Consider the following 14,662-nt stretch of genomic DNA (forward strand, 5'->3'; position numbering starts at 1 on the left):
ATATTTTACACATATTACTGGGTGATTCCATATTTCAAAAACACAAATATTGACAATTTGTATAGTTTATTATTATTATTATTCATATTATTTTATTTGTTGTGGCTCAAGGTGGGGCGGCACCCTAGCGCCCTCTATTGACCAGCCGCCACTGGAATTGTGTCATTACTGTATTGCTACAGTACTTAAACATAATGCTGGGCGGTATGACCTAAAATGTGTATCATGGTATTTTTTAAGATTCTGGCGGTTTCGCGGTATATCGCGGTATTTTTTTTTCCCTTGACTGTGATTTCATATCGGTTTATAGTGGCGTACTCTACTGTCAGGAGTACATAGAATATAAAAACATGTTAATGTCATCATGTTTAAAGACTTTGCTTTCTATGGGGTGTGCTCGTTTGTTCCTGTAATGTTGGGATAGCAGTTTGGCTGAAGTGTTGTTGCCCCGGTAAGACGTACCTTGAATCCAGTGTTCTAATCATTGCTCTGAGCTCGTCTTTCTCGACTGTCTGTAGCGGGACCATGTCCTTGCATAGCTGGATCGTTATTGCGTTTGTAATGTCGCTCCGTCGCTTGCGTTTCTTGTCATATGCAGTGCCTCGAGCCAATGCCTCTTCAAGCGATGTGTGACCCTTTGGCTTCACTCGCGTTAACGTTACTGGTTGACGGCCGTAATCACACTCTTGGTATTCCAACTCATGTTTTCTGCTGAGGTGATGGAGTAAGTTGCTCGTGTCAGTGGCTCGACAAACTTTGCAATATGTAGTCTTTTGGTCTCTGTCGGATTTTTTAAACACTTCCAAACAGCAGACCCAGCTCCTCTCTTGGGCACAGACTCTGTCGGTGCATCTCCGGTCTGTCTTTGTTCATTCTGCATCGCTCTGTTCTGTTCTTTAATGTAACGTTACTGTAGCGACGGAGCCTCTCCCAGTTGTTAACAGACTGTTGTGCTAGCGGGCTAGCTAGCGAGCTGTACCCAGCATGCCGTTCGGCAGTATCATTTTATAAATGTACAATTATTAGTGTTACAAATTGTTTGTGTCACAAACTGTTGTGTCGTGGTGTTTTGCCCTGTTAAAGCGCGTTAGTTGTGGGTTATTAATTGTTGTGTTATAAAGTTATAACCATGATTAATGTTAGTTGTTTCAGCTATAAACCGGTATGGCGGTGTGTGAAAAATTGATATCATACGGGAAATTGAAACCGGTATACCGGATACCGCCCAGCACTACTTAAACGTAAAGAGAAAACAACATTAAAAACACGAAAGGCCGTTCATTTATAATAATAACAATAATAATAATGCATTTTATTTGTAACACACTTTTCATTTTTTATTTTATCTCAGAGTGCCACAGAGCCAGTACATAGTAAAAACAAAGTAAAAAGCATAGTTAAAGCATAGTTAAAACATCGTTTAAACATAGTTAAAAAAATAAACTATAATAAAATAAAAACCAGTGAATGTACAGAAACACAAAAGAAATAACTGACAGTGACTTAGGTCAGAAAGGCTTTCCTGAATAAAAAGGTTTTTAGGCCAGTCTTAAAGAGACCAGTGTCTGTGTTGCCCTGAGATGGTCAGGGAGACTGTTCCATAGGCGTGGAGCTACCGAGCCAAAGGCCCGGTCGCCCATGGTGCGGAGCTTGGTGCTGGGGACCCGGAGGAGCGAGCTGTTTGATGATCTGAGGGTGCGGGTGGAGATTTGGGGTGTGATGAAGTCTTGTAGGTAGGGAGGTGCATGTCCATTTATGCATGTATGTGTGAGTAGTAGGACTTTGTAGTCAATCCGGAATGAGACAGGGAGCCAGTGTAGGGAGTGCAGAATGGGTGTTATGTGCTCATACTTCCGGACTCTCATCAGGATCCTGGCAGCGCTGTTTTGGATGTATTGCAGCTTCTGGATGTTCTTGGCAGTGATCCCAGTGAATAGTGAGTTGCAGTAGTCCAGTCTTGAGGATATAAAGGCGTGGACGAGCTTCTCTGCATCTGGCAGGGTTAAAGTGGGGCGGAGTTTGGATATGTTTTTGAGATGATAAAACGAGGTTTTGCACACGTGTTTTATGTGGTCATTAAAGGATCAAGGGTCAAACCTAACTCCCAGATTAGTGACTGTGGAGGCGAGGGGGATGACCTGACCGTCGAAGGTGAGATGAGTTATGGAGGATGACTGAACCTGGTGTGGAGTGCCAACAAGGAGGGCTTCGGTTTTGCTACTCTCTGGAGCATCCGGTGTATTTTGGTGTATTCCGTCTGTGTGTCGTAACTCAGGAAGGACAGTGCCGGAGACAAGTGGATTAAGAATAACGGCTTGTTTTCCTTCACAGCTTCTCTTCATCAAAAGGAAGCGGATCCGGTGTGTGTGCGACACCGAGGTCCCACTAGTGCAGGGGCGTCAAACTCATTTCCACTCTGGGACACATCAGCATCACGGTCAACCTCAAAGGGCCGGTTGTAACTGTAAGACTGTATAACTAACTTCTCCCCAACATATTGTTAAATAACTCTCTCTGCATTTGATTATTGTTTATTCAAGTGTACAAATATTGTGCATGCAGTTAAATAAATGAAAAATGATATTTAAACACATTTCTGTTATTGTAACATAAATCATTTTAATTGAGGGTTAAGAAACCCACATTACTCCATCAAAGATCAAACTATTAAAGAAAATAACAAAGACAAATATCATCAAACACAAGTTATGACATTAACGTTGTTCAAAGCTGTTTGTGTCACCTCTCTGCATCACTAATGTTCCTCCCTGTCGTCGTCCTGTGCATGGCAGCTACATCCAAGAGCTGCTCACTGAGAGTCAGGTCTGATGAACATGGATGGATGATGTATCCGTGTTGTCTGTGCTTTCATCAACAGTTCATTAGAAACACAAGTACCTGCTCGTCTCTTAGCTAGCTGTGTTGTTAGATTGCTGCTAGTTCATGAACTCGGTCTGCGATGGTGTTTCTTCACAAACTGACATTTGTAAAAGTCTGTATCTGGTCGGAGCTCTGCTCACATACCTTTAGCATGCACTGGGCTGTAGCTGTGTAAATATATTCTGCTGTGACTGCAGTCTGCCTTTTAATTCTTGGACAGTTTGATGTTTTTCTTGGAGGCTAAATTTAGCTCCGTGTTTGGTGTCAAAATGCCGACGTGAATTGTTTCCTTCATCACCGACACGCCTCATAACACAGAAGACAGACCCGTTTTTCTCCTTGAAGCACAAACATGTATTCGCTTTCCCATCTTTCATTACATTTTCTTCCCTCTGCATCAATCTTTCTCTTCGTGGACATTTTGGGATTATTTGTCGATCTTTTTCAATCGTTGGAAAACCTCTTTTCGGGCTGTTGCCTCTCCTGTCCACCTGTTGTGATAGTTTTAATGTCGGTACACAGACAACATGCTATCTCATAATTTCAACTTTCTATCTCATAATTTTGACCATGGGGATACTTTTATTTTCAAGTCTAACTTTTAATTATTTTTCCAAAAAACAAAAAAAAATGTCTCTCTTTTTTTTGCTTGCGGATTCGCGGGCCACATAAAATGACATGGCGGGCCGGATTCGGCCCGCAGGCCTTGAGTTTGACACCTTTGCACTGGTGCATAGATTCGATGAACACAAAAAAAGGTAAGTCAGTATGTAGTAATGAGCCTAAATGGAGCTGTATTGGTAAACCCAGTGGGGGAAAGTCATGCATTAAAGCGGAAATGAGCATGAATGTTATTGGACAGGCCCAGGAGCGCTGTAACCAGGCAGGGAGCAGCTGTCAGGATGTGAGTGAAGGAGCTTGCGTCACTAAGGGATAATTCTGAGAAGGAGGCTGAGACCACTAGCTCCGGCTTCAGCTCTCCTCCACCACCACCCCACCCACTCAGCACTCTCCACAGCCACTCCGGACGTTAGCTACTCTTTCCTTCTCCCACTTTATCGCACTTATATTCTTCCTCTACATGCTGTTCCTTTTCATTCGCAACCTATTATGTCCCGGCTTCTGTATCACTTATGTGCTCAATTCTATTTTAGATGCTTAAGATCACGTTCTATCTCCAGACGGTTTACAATAAGGCTATGGTTCAGTGTCTTGTCAGGATTGATACTTGGCAGTTTATTATAAGAAAATAATCGAGGAAGCACAAACCAAATTTGAGCAGAAATAAATTTAAGATTAATTTAAGATTGAAGAGACGGATTTGTTAGTGCAGAACAAGTTTTGAGAGCAAGCAATTGGACAGAAATGTGAGCTTAATAGATGTTTTTAAAGTATAATCCTGTAAGACTTCACCTTCAAAAATGAACTTCCCCACACTGCCAACCTACTTATAAAATTGTCTTAATTTAGGCTTTAAATTCGATAACGCCATGACAGCTGCAGTAGACACTGGCCACAAATTCACGATCTAAACCTCACAATCTGCTTTACCCAAACTGGAGGGAACAGGGCAAACTCAAAACTGTTCTACACTTCCCAGTCTGTCTGACCTTTAAATGTCGAATTGGTAGTATCCCTGCTCATAGTCCCAGTCATTTTGACCTAATACATTTCCATTTTAACCCTCAAACACACACTTGCTCCTTTGCTCAGATCCTGTCTCCCTATATAGCCCTCGTTTACTTGGTCAATCATATAATTCTATACATTACCGATATAATTATTAATTATATCTATGACAGTCTGTCAAAGAGAATCATCAAACAACCTATGATTGGATAAATGTCACGATCAGGATTTGCCTTCTGTGTTCTCTGTGTTTCCTGCTGGATTTTCCCCCTCGTCTCTTGTCTTGTGCTTGGACTCCCAGTTGTGTTGGTAAATTTCCTTTTGTGTTTAATAAAATGCCTGCTTCACGCTACTCTGCCTGGTCTGTGTTTGAGTCCTCCACCATGCCCCGTGACAATAAATAAAAAGTTTAAATTAGGGTAAACTCCAACTTCTTGTGGCTGACCATCTTCAGGTAAAAACTAGTATCGTTAACATTTTATGAGCAAAATTGATTTGTATGTGATATGTATTACAGCAGTGGGAGGGTCGGTCACCTAGAGGGACATTGTTCACATTACACATCTGATCTGTTTTTAAATAAAAATGTAGAGATAAAGATAAATATAACCAATATTTTAGCTCAAGTGGTGTTGAGTTATGCAACTGCGTAAGAAAATAGCTAAATGTTCACTTTACATCCAAAGCACTGGCTGATTATTATTATTATTAAGCAGCATGCGCAGCTCGTCAGCACACCTGCACTTACACACGTACAAAGACATAGAACACCCCCTCCAAACATTACATTATATTAATGTCCATTCGGGTGTGAGACCCGATCAGCTTTCCTTGCTTGGAGATGTTAATTCAACTCCATTACTTCCAAAGTGATAGCAGGACAGAAGTAACATTGCTTACACCATATTTCTTATAATAAGCCTTGAGCTATCAACCACAAAGGGACTCGAACTCGCAATCTTCTGATCCGAAGTCAGACTCCTTATCCATTAGGCATGGTCCTTGAGTGGGGTTTGTGCTTTTAACGTTGAAGGGATTGAAAACCAGCCCTCTTTTCCATGATATTTATCTGTATCAATACTGTGTGATAAGTTGAACAGCAATTGTAGACACATTCTTTTCTTAAAGAACTATTTCTGGCCAGTATGGGGATTGAACCCATGACCTTGGCGTTATTAGCACCACGCTCTGACCATCTGAGCTAGCCGGCCCTTTTTCACATGTTACTTCAATTCCATTACTTCCAAAATAATAGCAGGACAGAACGTGCAAAGTTTAGGCGTTTTTTAATGTCCATTCGGGTGTGAAATCAGATCAGCTTTCCTTGCTTGGATAGGTTAAAGGGAAGACTGCTGACTTATCCTAAAAATGGCATCTCCACAGGCAAACTGATGGCCAATATGGGGGTTGAACCCATGACCTTGGCGTTATTAGCACCACACTTTGACCATCTGAGCTAGCCGGCCCCTTTTCACATGTTACTTCAATTCCATTACTTCCAAAATGATAGCAGGACAGAACCTGCTAAATGTAGGGTTTTTTTAACGTCCATTCGGGTGTGAGACCCCATCAATTTGCTTACTTGGATAGGTTAAAAGGAAGACTGCTGACTTATCCTAAAAATGGCATCTCCACAGGCAAATTGATGGCCAGTATGGGGGTTGAAACCATGACCTTGGCATTATTAGCGCCACGCTCTGACCATCTGAGCTAGCCGGCCCTTTTTCACATGTTACTTCAATTCCATTACTTCCAAAATGATAGCAGGACAGAACCTGCTAAATGTAGGTGTTTTTTTAACATCCATTCGAGTGTGAGACCCGATCAGCTTTCCTTGCTTGGATAGGTTAAAGGGAAGACTGCTGACTTTTCCTTAAAATGGCATCTCCACAGTCAAATTGATGGCCAGTATGGGGGTTGAACCCATGACCTTGGCGTTATTAGCACCACGCTCTGACCATCTGAGCTAACCGGCCCTTTTTCAGTTGTTAATTCAATTCCATTACTTCCAAAATGATAGCAGGACAGAACGTGCAAAGTGTAGGCGTTTTTTAATGTCCATTCGGGTGTGAGATCAGATCAGCTTTCCTTGCTTGGACAGGTTAAAGGGAAGACTGCTGACTTATCCTAAAAATGGCATCTCCACAGGCAAATTGATGGCCAGTATGGGGGTTGAACCCATGACCTTGGCGTTATTAGCACCACGCTCTGACCATCTGAGCTAGCCTGCCCTTCTTCACATGTTACTTCAATTCTATTACTTCCAAAATGATAGCAGGACAGAACCTGCTAAATATAGGCATTTTTTAACGTCCATTCGGGTGTGAGACCCGATCAGCTTTCCTTACTTGGATAGGTTAAAAGGAAGACTGCTGACTTATCCTAAAAATGGCATCTCCACAGGCAAATTGATGGCCAGTATGGTGGTTGAACCCATGACCTTGGCGTTATTAGCACCACGCTCTGACCATCTGAGCTAACTGGCCCTTTTTCACTTGTTACTGCAATTCCATTACTTCCAAAATGATAGCAGGACAGAACCTGCTAAATGTAGGTGTTTTTTTAACGTCCATTCGGGTGTGCGACCCGATCAGCTTTCCTTGCTTGGACAGGTTAAAGGGTAGACCGCTGACTTCTCATTGAACGGAATGACCTCACATTTAAAGTAACATTGCTTACACCATATTTCTTATAATAAGCCTTGAGCTATCAACCACGAAGGGACTCGAACCCTCAATCTTCTGATCCAAAGTCAGACGCCTTGTCCATTAGGCCACATGGTCCTTGAGTGTGGATTGTGCTTTTAACCTTGAAGGGATTGAAAACCAGCCCTCTTTTCCATGATATTTATCTGTATCAATACTGTGTGATAAGTTGAACAGCAATTGTAGACACATTATTTTCTTAAAGAACTACTTCTGGCCAGTATGGGGATTGAACCCATGACCTTGGCGTTATTAGCACCACGCTCTGACCAGCTGAGCTAGCCGGCCCTTTTTCACATGTTACTTCAATTCCATTACTTCCAAAATGATAGCAGGACAGAACCTGCTAAATGTAGGTGTTTTTTTAACATCCATTCGGGTGTGCGACCCGATCTGCTTTCCTTGCTTGGATAGGTTAAAGGGAAGATCGCTGACTTCTCATTGAACGGAATGACCTCACATTTAAAGTAACATTGCTTACACCATATTTCTTATAATAAGCCTTGAGCTATCAACCACGAAGGGACTTGAACCCTCAATCTTCTGATCCGAAGTCAGAAGCCTTGTCCATGAATGCGGATTGTGCTTTTAACCTTGCAGGGATTGAAAACCAGCCCTCTTTTTCCATGATATTTATCTATATCAATACTGTGTGATAAGTTGAACAGCAATTGAAGACACATTATTTTCTTAAAGAACTACTTCTGGCCAGTATGGGGATTGAACCGATGACCTCGGCGTTATTAGCACCACGCTCTGACCATCTGAGCTAACCGGCCATTTTTCACTTGTTAATTCAATTCCATTACTTCCAAAATGATAGCAGGACAGAACGTGCAAAGTGTAGGCGTTTTTTAATGTCCATTCGGGTGTGAGATCAGATCAGCTTTCCTTGCTTGGATAGGTTAAAGGGAAGACTGCTGACTTGTCCTAAAAATGGCATCTCCACAGTCAAATTGATGGCCAGTATGGGGGTTGAACCCATGACCTTGGCGTTATTAGCACCACGCTCTGACCATCTGAGCTAACCGGCCCTTTTTCACTTGTTAATTCAATTCCATTACTTCCAAAATGATAGCAGGACAGAACGTGCAAAGTGTAGGCGTTTTTTAATGTCCATTCGGGTGTGAGATCAGATCAGCTTTCCTTGCTTGGATAGGTTAAAGGGAAGACTGCTGACTTGTCCTAAAAATGGCATCTCCACAGGCAAATTGAAGGCCAGTAAGAGGGTTGAACCCATGACCTTGGCGTTATTAGCACCACGCTCTGACCATCTGAGCTAACCGGCCCTTTTTCACTCGTTAATTCAATTCCATTACTTCCAAAATGATAGCAGGACAGAACGTGCAAAGTGTAGCAGTTTTTTAATGTCCATTCGGGTGTGAGATCAGATCAGCTTTCCTTGCTTGGACAGGTTAAAGGGAAGACTGCTGACTTATCCTAAAAATGGCATCTCCACAGGCAAATTGATGGCCAGTATGGGGGTTGAACCCATGACCTTGGCGCTATTAGCACCACGCTCTGACCATCTGAGCTAATCGGCCCTTTTTCGCTTGTTAATTCAATTCCATTACTTCCAAAATGATAGCAGGACAGAACGTGCAAAGTGTAGGCGTTTTTTAATGTCCATTCGGGTGTGCGATCAGATCAGCTTTCCTTGCTTGGATAGGTTAAAGGGAAGACTGCTGAGTTGTCCTAAAAATGGCATCTCCACAGGCAAATTGAAGGCCAGTAAGAGGGTTGAACCCATGACCTTGGCGTTATTAGCACCACGCTCTGACCATCTGAGCTAACCGCCCTTTTTCACTTGTTACTGCAATTCCATTACTTCCAAAATGATAGCAGAACAGAACCTGCTAAATGTAGGTGTTTTTTTAACGTCCATTTGGGTGTGCGACCCGATCAGCTTTCCTTGCTTGGATAGGTTAAAGGGAAGATCGCTGACTTCTCATTGAACGGAATGACCTCACGTTTAAAGTAACATTGCTTACACCATATTTCTTATAATAAGCCTTGAGCTATCAACCACGAAGGGACTTGAACCCTCAATCTTCTGATCCGAAGTCAGACGCCTTGTCCATTAGGCCACATGGTCCTTGAGTGCTGATTGTGCTTTTAACCTTGAAGGGATTGAAAACCAGCCCTCTTTTCCATGATATTTATCTGTATTAATACTGTGTGATAAGTTGAACAGCAATTGTAGACACATTCTTTTCTTAAAGAACTATTTCTGGCCAGTATGGGGATTGAACCCATGACCTCGGCGTTATTAGCACCACACTCTGACCATCTGAGCTAGCCGCCCTTTTTCACATGTTACTTCAATTCCATTACTTCCAAAATGATAGCAGGACAGAACCTGCTAAATGTAGGTGTTTTTTTAACGTCCATTCGGGTGTGAGACCCGATCAGCTTTCCTTGCTTGGATAGGTTAAAGGGAAGACTGCTGACTTTTCCTTAAAATGGCATCTCCACAGTCAAATTGATGGCCAGTATGGGGGTTGAACCCATGACCTTGGTGTTATTAGCACCACGCTCTGACCATCTGAGCTAACCGGCCCTTTTCAGTTGTTAATTCAATTCCATTACTTCCAAAATGATAGCAGGACAGAACGTGCAAAGTGTAGGCGTTTTTTAATGTCCATTCGGGTGTGAGATCAGATCAGCTTTCCTTGCTTGGATAGGTTAAAGGGAAGATCGCTGACTTCTCATTGAACGGAATGACCTCACGTTTAAAGTAACATTGCTTACACCATATTTCTTATAATAAGCCTTGAGCTATCAACCACGAAGGGACTTGAACCCTCAATCTTCTGATCCGAAGTCAGACGCCTTGTCCATTAGGCCACATGGTCCTTGAGTGCGGATTGTGCTTTTAACCTTGAAGGGATTGAAAACCAGACCTCTTTTCCATGATATTTATCTGTATCAATACTGTGTGATAAGTTGAACAGCAATTGTAGACACATTCTTTTCTTAAAGAACTATTTCTGGACAGTATGGGGATTGAACCCATGACCTCGGCGTTATTAGCACCGCACTCTGACCATCTGAGCTAGCCGCCCTTTTTCACATGTTACTTCAATTCCATTACTTCCAAAATGATAGCAGGACAGAACCTGCTAAATGTAGGTGTTTTTTTAACGTCCATTCGGGTGTGAGACCCGATCAGCTTTCCTTGCTTGGATAGGTTAAAGGGAAGACTGCTGACTTTTCCTTAAAATGGCATCTCCACAGTCAAATTGATGGCCAGTATGGGGGTTGAACCCATGACCTTGGCGTTATTAGCACCACGCTCTGACCATCTGAGCTAACCGGCCCTTTTTCACTTGTTAATTCAATTCCATTACTTCCAAAATGATAGCAGGACAGAACGTGCAAAGTCTAGGCGTTTTTTAATGTCCATTCGGGTGTGAGATCAGATCAGCTTTCCTTGCTTGGACAGGTTAAAGGGAAGACTGCTGACTTATCCTAAAAATGGCATCTCCACAGGCAAATTGATGGCCAGTATGGGGGTTGAACCCATGACCTTGGCGTTATTAGCACCACGCTCTGACCATCTGAGCTAGCCGGCCCTTTTTCACATGTTACTTCAATTCCATTACTTCCAAAATGATAGCAGGACAGAACCTGCTAAATGTAGGTGTTTTTTTAACATCCATTCGAGTGTGAGACCCGATCAGCTTTCCTTACTTGGATAGGTTAAAGGGAAGACTGCTGACTTATCCTATAAATGGCATCTCCACAGTCAAATTGATGGCCAGTATGGGGGTTGAACCCATGACCTTGGCTTTATTAGCACCACGCTCTGACCATCTGAGCTAACCGGCCCTTTTCCACTTGTTACTTCAATTCCATTACTTCCAAAATGATAGCAGGACAGAACCTGCTAAATGTAGGTGTTTTGTTAACGTCCATTCGGGTGTGCGACCCGATCAGCTTTCCTTGCTTGGATAGGTTAAAGGGAAGATCGCTGACTTCTCATTGAACGGAATGACCTCACGTTTAAAGTAACATTGCTTACACCATATTTCTTATAATAAGCCTTGAGCTATCAACCACGAAGGGACTTGAACCCTCAATCTTCTGATCCGAAGTCAGACGCCTTGTCCATTAGGCCACATGGTCCTTGAGTGCGGATTGTGCTTTTAACCTTGAAGGGATAGAAAACCAGACCTCTTTTCCATGATATTTATCTGTATCAATACTGTGTGATAAGTTGAACAGCAATTGTAGACACATTCTTTTCTTAAAGAACTATTTCTGGCCAGTATGGGGATTGAACCCATGACCTCGGCGTTATTAGCACCACACTCTGACCATCTGAGCTAGCCGCCCTGTTTCACATGTTACTTCAATTCCATTACTTCCAAAATGATAGCAGGACAGAACCTGCTAAATGTAGGTGTTTTTTTAACGTCCATTCGGGTGTGAGACCCGATCAGCTTTCCTTGCTTGGATAGGTTAAAGGGAAGACTGCTGACTTTTCCTTAAAATGGCATCTCCACAGTCAAATTGATGGCCAGTATGGGGGTTGAACCCATGACCTTGGCGTTATTAGCACCACGCTCTGACCATCTGAGCTAACCGGCCCTTTTTCAGTTGTTAATTCAATTCCATTACTTCCAAAATGATAGCAGGACAGAACGTGCAAAGTGTAGGCGTTTTTTAATGTCCATTCGGGTGTGAGATCAGATCAGCTTTCCTTGCTTGGACAGGTTAAAGGGAAGACTGCTGACTTATCCTAAAAATGGCATCTCCACAGGCAAATTGATGGCCAGTATGGGGGTTGAACCCATGACCTTGGCGTTATTAGCACCACGCTCTGACCATCTGAGCTAACCGGCCCTTTTCCACTTGTTACTGCAATTCCATTACTTCCAAAATGATAGCAGGACAGAACCTGCTAAATGTAGGTGTTTTTTTAACGTCCATTCGGGTGTGTGACCCGATCAGCTTTCCTTGCTTGGATAGGTTAAAGGGTAGACCGCTGACTTCTCATTGAACGGAATGACCTCACGTTTAAAGTAACATTGCTTACACCATATTTCTTATAATAAGCCTTGAGCTATCAACCACGAAGGGACTCGAACCCTCAATCTTCTGATCCGAAGTCAGAAGCCTTGTCCATGAATGCGGATTGTGCTTTTAACCTTGCAGGGATTGAAAACCAGCCCTCTTTTTCCATGATATTTATCTATATCAATACTGTGTGATAAGTTGAACAGCAATTAAAGACACATTATTTTCTTAAAGAACTACTTCTGGCCAGTATGGGGATTGAACCCATGACCTCGGCGTTATTAGCACCACGCTCTGACCATCTGAGCTAACCGGCCCTTTTTCACTTGTTAATTCAATTCCATTACTTCCAAAATGATAGCAGGACAGAACGTGCAAAGTGTAGGCGTTTTTTAATGTCCATTCGGGTGTGAGATCAGATCAGCTTTCCTTGCTTGGATAGGTTAAAGGGAAGACTGCTGACTTGTCCTAAAAATGGCATCTCCACAGGCAAATTGAAGGCCAGTAAGAGGGTTGAACCCATGACCTAGGCGTTATTAGCACCACGCTCTGACCATCTGAGCTAACCGGCCATTTTTCACTTGTTAATTCAATTCCATTACTTCCAAAATGATAGCAGGACAGAACGTGCAAAGTGTAGGCATTTTTTAATGTCCATTCGGGTGTGAGATCAGATCAGCTTTCCTTGCTTGGATAGGTTAAAGGGAAGACTGCTGACTTGTCCTAAAAATGGCATCTCCACAGGCAAATTGAAGGCCAGTAAGAGGGTTGAACCCATGACCTTGGCGTTATTAGCACCACGCACTGACCATCTGAGCTAACCAGCCCTTTTTCACTTGTTACTGCAATTCCATTACTTCCAAAATGATAGCAGGACAGAACCTGCTAAACATAGGTGTTTTTTTAACGTCCATTCGGGTGTGTGACCCAATCAGCTTTCCTTGCTTGGATAGGTTAAAGGGAAGACTGCTGACTTATCCTAAAAATGGCATCTCCACAGGCAAATTGATGGCCAGTATGGGGGTTGAACCCATGACCTTGGCGTTATTAGCACCACGCTCTGACCATCTGAGCTAACCGGCCCTTTTTCACTTGTTACTTCAATTCCATTACTTCCAAAATGATAGCAGGCCAGAACCTGCTCAATGTAGGTGTTTTTTTAACGTCCATTCGGGTGTGTGACCGATCAGCTTTCCTTGCTTCGATAGGTTAAAGGGAAGACCGCTGACTTCTCATTGAACGGAATGACCTCACGTTTGAAGTAATATTGCTTATACCATATTTGTTATAATAAGCCTTGAGCTATCAACCACGAAGGGACACGAACCCTCAATCTTCTGATCCGAAATCAGACGCCTTGTCCATTAGGCCACATGGTCCTTGAATCACGATTGCGCTTTTAACCTTGAAGGGATTAAAAACCAGCCCCTCTTTTTCCATGATATTTATCTGTATCAATCCTGTGTGATAAGTTGAACAGCAATTGTAGACACATTCTTTTCTTAAATAGCTATTTCTGGCAAGTATGGGGATTGAACCCATGACCTTGGCATTATTAGCACCACACTCTGACCATCTGAGCTAGCCGGCCCTTTTCACATGTTACTTCAATTCCATTACTTCCAAAATGATAGCAGGACAGAACCTGCTAAATGTAGGTTTTTTTTAACGTCCATTCGGGTGTGAGACCCGATCAGCTTTCCTTGCTTGGATAGGTTAAAGGGAAGACTGCTGACTTATCCTAAAAATTGCATTTCCACAGGCAAATTGATGGCCAGTATGGGGGTTGAACCCATGACCTTGGCGTTATTAGCACCACGCTCTGACCATCTGAGCTAACCGGCCCTATTTGACTTGTTAATTCAATTCCATTACTTCCAAAATGATAGCAGGACAGAACCTGCTAAATGTAGGTGTTTTTTTAACGTCCATTCGGGTGTGCGACCCGATCAGCTTTCCTTGCTTGGACAGGTTAAAGGGAAGACTGCTGACTTGTCCTAAAAATGGCATCTCGACAGGCAAATTGAAGGCCAGTAAGAGGGTTGAACCCATGACCTTGGCGTTATTAGCACCACGCACTGACCATCTGAGCTAACCAGCCCTTTTTCACTTGTTACTGCAATTCCATTACTTGCAAAATGATAGCAGGACAGAACCTGCTAAACGTAGGTGTTTTTTTAACGTCCATTCGGGTGTGTGACCCAATCAGCTTTCCTTGCTTGGATAGGTTAAAGGGAAGACTGCTGACTTATCCTAAAAATGGCATCTCCACAGGCAAATTGATGGCCAGTATGGGGGTTGAACCCATGACCTTGGCGTTATTAGCACCACGCTCTGACCATCTGAGCTAACCGGCCCTTTTTCACTTGTTACTTCAATTCCATTACTTCCAAAATGATAGCAGGCCAGAACCTGCTCAATGTAGG

This window comes from Melanostigma gelatinosum (assembly GCF_949748355.1).
Source record: "Melanostigma gelatinosum genome assembly, chromosome: 16".
Classification (NCBI taxonomy): domain Eukaryota; kingdom Metazoa; phylum Chordata; class Actinopteri; order Perciformes; family Zoarcidae; genus Melanostigma; species Melanostigma gelatinosum.